At 49.7% G+C, this 7,500-nt stretch overlaps 1 non-coding gene and 1 pseudogene across 1 annotated transcript; both read right to left on the bottom strand.

The window, feature by feature from the left end:
- Nucleotides 1–5,649, bottom strand: part of LOC143187459 (large subunit ribosomal RNA) — an 8,413-nt pseudogene extending 2,764 nt beyond the window's left edge.
- A 1,355-nt stretch (nucleotides 5,650–7,004) lies between these two features.
- LOC143187461 (5.8S ribosomal RNA) lies at nucleotides 7,005–7,159 on the bottom strand. The gene has a single exon (XR_013003205.1). It is a non-coding gene; the product is annotated as a 5.8S ribosomal RNA (ribosomal RNA).
- Between the last annotated feature and the right edge of the window lie 341 nt (nucleotides 7,160–7,500).

Below are 7,500 nucleotides of genomic sequence, written 5' to 3'. Positions count from 1 at the left end.
TATATACCTTTCCATGGGCCAACATTTGCTCCTAAATATTTGAAGATATCATCAGGATCTATATTTGATATCAGATCGTCGTTACTTATCCTAATTTTTGGATCTTTCAGGTACCATGAATCCTTAGTGGTTACTATTTGAAAGCAGGAACTTTTATTGGCAGAAATACTCATACCTAATTTACTTAAGTATTCTGTGACCAAGCGTACTTGTTTCTGCGCTTCCTGAGCGTTTTGCCCTAATAAAACGATATCGTCAGCAAACGCAAGTACTGATACTTGGTTCAGCTCGTTCGCATGCAGACCTGTTGTTTGCTCATTCAGGATCTCTAATAAAGGCTCTAGACATAGATTAAATAACAGAGGGGACAGAGGGTCTCCCTGTTTTACACCTCTAAGTATGTTAATTTTTACTTCTTTATTATCTTTACTTTTAATTATTGTGTGACAATCTTCGTACATTTTATTTATTAAGGTAATTATTTCACTTGGGATACCTTTTCTGGCGAGACTTCTACTTAACATCGAATGCGATATGGTATCAAACGCCTTCGATATATCGATTACAGTGAAAACGCCTCCATGTGCACGCTTACACCTAGTCAAGGTCTCATTAAAGATGGCAATATTGAATTTACAGCCGTCTTCGGATGTGAAACCCTTTTGTCGCAAATCCTGAACAACAAACGCCCGCAATCGCTGGTCAATAATAGCGGAAAAGGTACGACTTAACAGAGAGCTGATAGTTATCGGTCTCCAGTTACTGACGTCACTTAAATCCTTACCAATTTTCGGAATCAAAGTTGTTCTATTGACTTTCCAAGGCGCAGGATAATGGTTGCTATACAGAAGGGCGTTAAATAACGTTGCCAGCAACTGCGGAGTACCGGGTGTCAGCAAGTGATATTTTTGCAGGCCGTCTGGGCCAGCAGCACATTTCATTCTAGTTTTCCTAAGTCTATCAGTGATCTCTTGGGGTGTTATTGGTGAGAAAGTCTCGACAACTGGGTGTTGGTTGCTGTTATTAAAAGCGAATTGTACCTCGGGGCCTGGTGTTTGCCATAAACCATGATACAGACGCTTCACTTCCTCAGCTGATGGGAGCTGTCTTGGTGGCTCCAAGGAAGCATTGTCGCCATTAATCGCCATGTCTGCCAACCTTTTTGGACACTTGCTATACATCTCCTGGCATCTGGCGTAGAAAAATCTTTTTAGTCTATTTCTATTTGTTTTACTTTTATTCGCGTTATTTATATTTATATCGGGTCGATTTTTATTATTGTCATGCATGCCTCTGCTAGTGTTATTTTTCCTGTAGTTTTTACCGCTTTCGTCGTTTTTATCGTTATTATAACTTTTATCGGTCTTATTGTTAGGTATAGTATTTCTTTTATTGTCATTCCTATTTTTAGCGTGTTCGTCGTCTTTATTACCAAAAGAGAGCAAAAAAGGAACTAAAACATTTGATATAAAGAGATCTATTTTTGGACAAAGTTCTTCAAAATTATTGCTCGAGGATTTGAAGTCATTTTGAAACTCTTCCAATACAATTGCTGCTTGGGCATGAGATCCATCATGGGGTTTATCATGGGGCTTTTCAATTGCCACTTTGAGTAGCTGACGCCATTCATCAGAACTAGTATCCTCGATATCTCTTCTATCATTAAATGAGGCCTCGACGTCACCTGAGTCCGCAGATTCATATTCGGACGAGGACGGCGTCTCAGAATTAAGCTCTTCAGCAATAGCACTAAAGGATTCTTCTTTCGTCCTATGATTTCGGAGGTCCCTTCTTTTGTCGCTAATCTGCTTCAAGGTCTTGGTAGGTATGTGTTTCCTTATTTCCACATTTGGATACCTATGATTAGCAAATTCCTGATCTAGCCTTTTTAATAATTTAATTTCGTCGTCCGTCCAAATCCTCTTGTGGTTACCACTTGCACTTTTGCTACGCTCAGGTCTTGACTGTCGCTTCAAATTACGTATCGCCGGATGTTCATGGCGCTCATGTGTGGACAGTCCTCTAATTGTACCGAAAGACATTGAGCAGGCCTCACATTGGAATGCTTTCGGCTCTTGAGCTTCTGCAGGACCTGAGCATTTTGGAAAATGGCACCTAGCACCGTGTAACTTCGAAAACGGTTTGTTGCACCTGACGCAGGCCCAGAGCAAATCGCTTTCTAAATGATGGCACTTAAGGTGCTTATCTAAATCAGTAAGACCGACAAAGGAAAAGTGGCGGCCAGTCCTGAGGCAAAACGGGCATGCTATAGTATCCTGCATTAATGGTACATAGACCTTTGGGGTTTCATCATTATCAAGGGTAATTGCCGGGTCATCAATGATTGTCCCCTCCGAAGCGGACGAGTCCGCCACAGCGCTTCCGGGACAAGAGAGCACTGCGTCCGAGGCTATGTCATTATTATTTCCTGAGGCCATTGTTGGTTGAATTATTGTGTACCGCAACGAAACAACAAACAAATAAGTAGGAAATCCCTCTCAGTTCCAAGAAGCAAGCCTTGTTGTCAACATAATAGCAGTCCGACGTTTAAAACATATTGATGTTGTAGGATTATTTTTCTTCACAGACAGAATGCCTGTTGCCGGCAAGCCGGAGTTCTAACACGGAGCAGCTATTTCCAATCACTTCCCAAAACCTTACGGTTTTGGTGCATTGAGGGACCGTCTGCCACCTCACGCAAGCGTGAGGGCCCAGCGGGACCACGAGGAGGTCGTCCCTGTTAGGGTGGGAGAGGCTTAAGGGCCACAAGGACCTGTGTTGCGCTTCACCACCCCCCGTAACCATGACTCTCCTGCCCATCGCACCAGCGCTTCGTGCGACGGACAAGAGAGTCATAGTTACTCCCGCCGTTTACCCGCGCTTTTTTGAATTTCTTCACGTTGACATTCAGAGCACTGGGCAGAAATCACATTGCGTCAACACCCGCGGGGGCCATCGCAATGCTTTGTTTTAATTAGACAGTCGGATTCCCCTGGTCCGTGCCAGTTCTGAGCCGAGCGTTGAATGGCGGCCGAAGAAACGACACGCGACGGCTGAACCGACGCGGAAGCCTCGCAGCAAGGAAGATCCGCGGGAGGCCAAGGCACGGGACCGAGTTCGGATCCCAGGACGTCGACCGAAGTCTAAGACCCTTCACCTCGCCCAGGCCCGGCACGTCAGCCAGACCCGCTTCCCGACCAAGCCCGACACGCCCCGCTCCTCAGAGCCAATCCTTATTCCGAAGTTACGGATCCAATTTGCCGACTTCCCTTACCTACATTAATCTATCGACTAGAGGCTCTTGACCTTGGAGACCTGCTGCGGATATGGGTACGAACCGGCGCGAGACCTCCCGTGGCCCTCTCCTGGATTTTCAAGGTCCGAGGGGAATATCCAGACACCGCAGCAACTGCGGTGCTCTTCGCGTTCCGAACCCTATCTCCTTGCTAGAAGTTTCCAGGGAACTCGAACGCTTATACAGAAAAGAAAACTCTTCCCAGATCTCCCGACGGCTTCTCCAGGTCATTTTGGGTTACCCCGACGAACACTCAATGAGGGCCCGGATGTTAAACGGTTCCGCTGCCGGGTTCCGGAATAGCAACCGGATTCCCTTTCGCCCAACGTGTGTGTGTCTCTTTTTTTTATCTTTCAATTTATCTCTTTGTATAATAATATGTTTGCAGACATTGATTTTAGGACACCACATTTGCATAGGATTTCTCTTAGGGCTTAGGATCGACTGACTCGTGTGCAACGGCTGTTCACACGAAACCCTTCTCCACGTCAGTCCTCCAGGGTCTCGCTAGAGTATTTGCTACTACCACCAAGATCTGCACCGACGGCGGCTCCAGGCAGGCTCACGCCCAGACCCTTCTGCGCACACCGCCGCGACCCTCCTACTCGTCAGGGCTTCATGGAGGACGGTCACCAGTAATGGCACCGTCCCTCCCCACTTGCCGCTGACGGCAGAGTATAGGCGCGACGCTTCAGCGCCATCCATTTTCAGGGCTAGTTGCTTCGGCAGGTGAGTTGTTACACACTCCTTAGCGGATTCCGACTTCCATGGCCACCGTCCTGCTGTCTTAAGCAACCAACGCCTTTCATGGTATCCCATAAACGTCGACTTAGGCGCCTTAACTCTGCGTTTGGTTCATCCCACAGCGCCAGTTCTGCTTACCAAAATTGGCCCACTTGGCACTCTAATCCGAAATCTCGTGGCTTCAATGAACCAAGCAAGCCAGAGATCTCACCCATTTAAAGTTTGAGAATAGGTTGAGGTCGTTTCGGCCCCAAGGCCTCTAATCATTCGCTTTACCAGATGAGACTCGACGCGTCCCCGAAGGAACGGAGGAGTGAGTGCCAGCTATCCTGAGGGAAACTTCGGAGGGAACCAGCTACTAGATGGTTCGATTAGTCTTTCGCCCCTATACCTAGTTCCAGCGATCGATTTGCACGTCAGAATCGCTACGGACCTCCATCAGGGTTTCCCCTGACTTCGTCCTGACCAGGCATAGTTCACCATCTTTCGGGTACCAACGTGTACGCTCTAGGTGCGCCTCTTCTCGCAATGAGAACGAGACGCCCCGGGAGTGCGGAGCACTATGCAGCGCCCATCCTCCCTCGGCCGACGCAAAGGACGACCTTCACTTTCATTTCGCCTTTAGGTTTACTCATCCCAATGACTCGCGCACATGTTAGGCTCCTTGGTCCGTGTTTCAAGACGGGTCCTGAGAGTACCCAAAGCAATAGCGCCGCCGACAGGTAATTCAAAGCTTGGCCAGTCCGAGGGCTCCGCCGGCTAACAGCTGGCCAGGCCCGTGAACGGGAAAGACGTCCGTACCACAGGGCAAACAAAGCTGACCGAGCTTGCGGCGGGCCTGACGCACCGTTCGAATGAGAAGACTGGTTGCGGCCCGATACCATCTGGGGGAACACCGTCGCGCAGCCGGTCGGGTCACCGAGGGTCCGTCGCGCACGCACAAGGCGACGCAACGGTCTAACCGCCCGGGCCGTAGACCGACACGCAACGGGTCGCGACGTCCTACTAGGGGAGAAGTGCACGTCTACGTAGCCGGAACGTTCGCCGTTGGCCGTAACATCCGTGCGCCCTCCTTGCGGAAAAGCGACGGACACCCCTTTCGGGGTTTCGCGCACCAACGGGAGCCAGCATTTGTCGACGATGAATCTCCCCTTTCGAACTTTTGGGTTTCTCAGGTTTACCCCTGAACGGTTTCACGTACTCTTGAACTCTCTCTTCAAAGTTCTTTTCAACTTTCCCTCACGGTACTTGTTCGCTATCGGTCTCGTGGTTGTATTTAGCCTTAGATGGAGTTTACCACCCACTTAGGGCTGCATTCTCAAGCAACCCGACTCTAAGGAGAGACCCTCCCGAGACGCGCACCGGTCGCTACGGGCCTGGCACCCTCTATGGGTAAATGGCCCCATTCAAGATGGACTTGGACGCGATGCAACGTCACGGGATAAACGGATCCTCCCGAACACTACATTTCCCTGCGGCAGTACCGCGGGATTCAGTGCTGGGCTCTTTCCTGTTCGCTCGCCGCTACTAAGGAAATCCTTGTTAGTTTCTTTTCCTCCGCTTAGTAATATGCTTAAATTCAGCGGGTAATCTCGCCTACTCTGAGGTCGTCGTATACGTGTTAAATATATCACACACGTAGAGTGATATATTTTATATATGTGTAAAAATGACGAAAGAAGCTGTGGCGTAATCCTCGTACAACGGGGGCACACAACCGAGAGAAGCGGACCAGGCAGAGTGTGTGAACGAATGTTACGAGAAATGGGAAATGAGAGAGAGACTTGAGATCATGTTCGATGCGTCGTCCCAACTTCGCCGTGTGCCTTCGGAATATGTTGTCGTAACGCAACAGCAGCGTTTCCAAAGGTAAGGAAGCTCCTCGTAATTCGCCAGAAGTGATCAGCGGAAAGTAAGTCACATCGTCCTTAATGCGCCACACCAAAGCATCTTCGCGTCTCGTTTAATTCGATCTAAAGGAGAGAGACTCTCGCCAGGCGACTGCCGGTATGGTTTAACGCCCGTCCGCTTGCTTTTTGTATAGCTTTCGTGGACTGGACGACCGGACTTGACGCGCGGTCTCTCTCGGCGATCGACTAACGCGAAGACATGGGGCGACCGGACGCTGCTACCTTTCCACCTCCTCCTTCTAGGAGAGAAGTCATCCCTATGTGATGAGTCATATATATGGCGGCTGTGTAAGCCTCGCCAAAGAGGATTCAGGATACAGAAACAAGTTGTAGTACAACACAACACATTCACGGAGCCACAAACGACTCGACCGAAACGTGGCCGGGGAAGATGCATCCCGGAACTTCATCGTTTCGACGAATGAGTGCCTCCTTTTCGCGTTGTTCCTGCAACAAGACGATCCCTCTAGAATCCCTGGGGCTCTGTTTCTCGTCATACATTTCTTCACCACACTACACGGGTGGGGTATACGCGATCTCGTGTTCATGCTCACTCGCACACCCTTTCATTGTCCTTCTCTGTAGTCTCACGACAAACTCTCTTGTGTGTCGTTGCGGGTTACGCACGCCTCTTTCTTACACGCATCATTTCAGACTACGTCGGGAGCGCGGATGAAAACTCGCACGAAAAGCGAACGCTGTCTGTTAACAATCACGAGGGTATTTGGCGAGACACGGAGGCTGGTCGATGATCGTACGTCCGCGCGCTTGCGTCCGGAGCGGTGCACATACACACACGGGCGGTCGACAAATTAAGCGACTCACGACGCCGTGTGAAAATTAGCACTCACGCAAGTCCGGAACGACAAAGCAACGACGATGACGACGATGTCTCCAGTCATCTGCCGCGTACACACAACCTTCTTCCCTCCATGACGTCTAGAGCGTATTCTCGCTTGTTTTCGTGCGACCGCGGCAAACGCCGACGAACGGTCCAACAATCGCTCGTACGTGACACCGAGATGCCAACGTAAGCAGTCTTAAGGTTACGTGAACGACCCTCAGCCAGGCGTGGTCCAGGAATTGTATCCGTGGACCGCAATGTGCGTTCGAAATGTCGATGTTCATGTGTCCTGCAGTTCACACGTTGACGCGCAATTAGCTGCGTTCTTCATCGACCCACGAGCCAAGTGATCCACCGTTCAGGGTTGTATTTTAATATTCTGTGTTCATGTATATATATATATCATACTCGTATATAGTTCTCGGGTTCGGAAGAATCCGAGACCCGCGCCTCCAACTAGCACACGGTCGATGGAGGTTCGGGCGTCGCGACACTTCGTCCGAACGAACGAAAGTGACGACACAGGGGTCTCTGGGATGCGGTTCCGCACGGAGACCGCCACGCAATTGCGAACGGTTCCCGTAACGGCCAGGCGTAGAGTACATTTAAAAACCTAGGATCAACCTGGAGAGTACGATGGAGCCGACGGGGATACCCCGATCAAGTGAACCACGTACATCCACGGTGTTCTCCTCTGAAACGACACC

This window comes from Calliopsis andreniformis, unplaced genomic scaffold (assembly GCF_051401765.1).
Source record: "Calliopsis andreniformis isolate RMS-2024a unplaced genomic scaffold, iyCalAndr_principal scaffold0041, whole genome shotgun sequence".
NCBI lineage: Eukaryota > Metazoa > Arthropoda > Insecta > Hymenoptera > Andrenidae > Calliopsis > Calliopsis andreniformis.
Note: the sequence above shows the minus strand (reverse complement) of the source record. Positions and strands in the feature narration are given on the sequence as shown.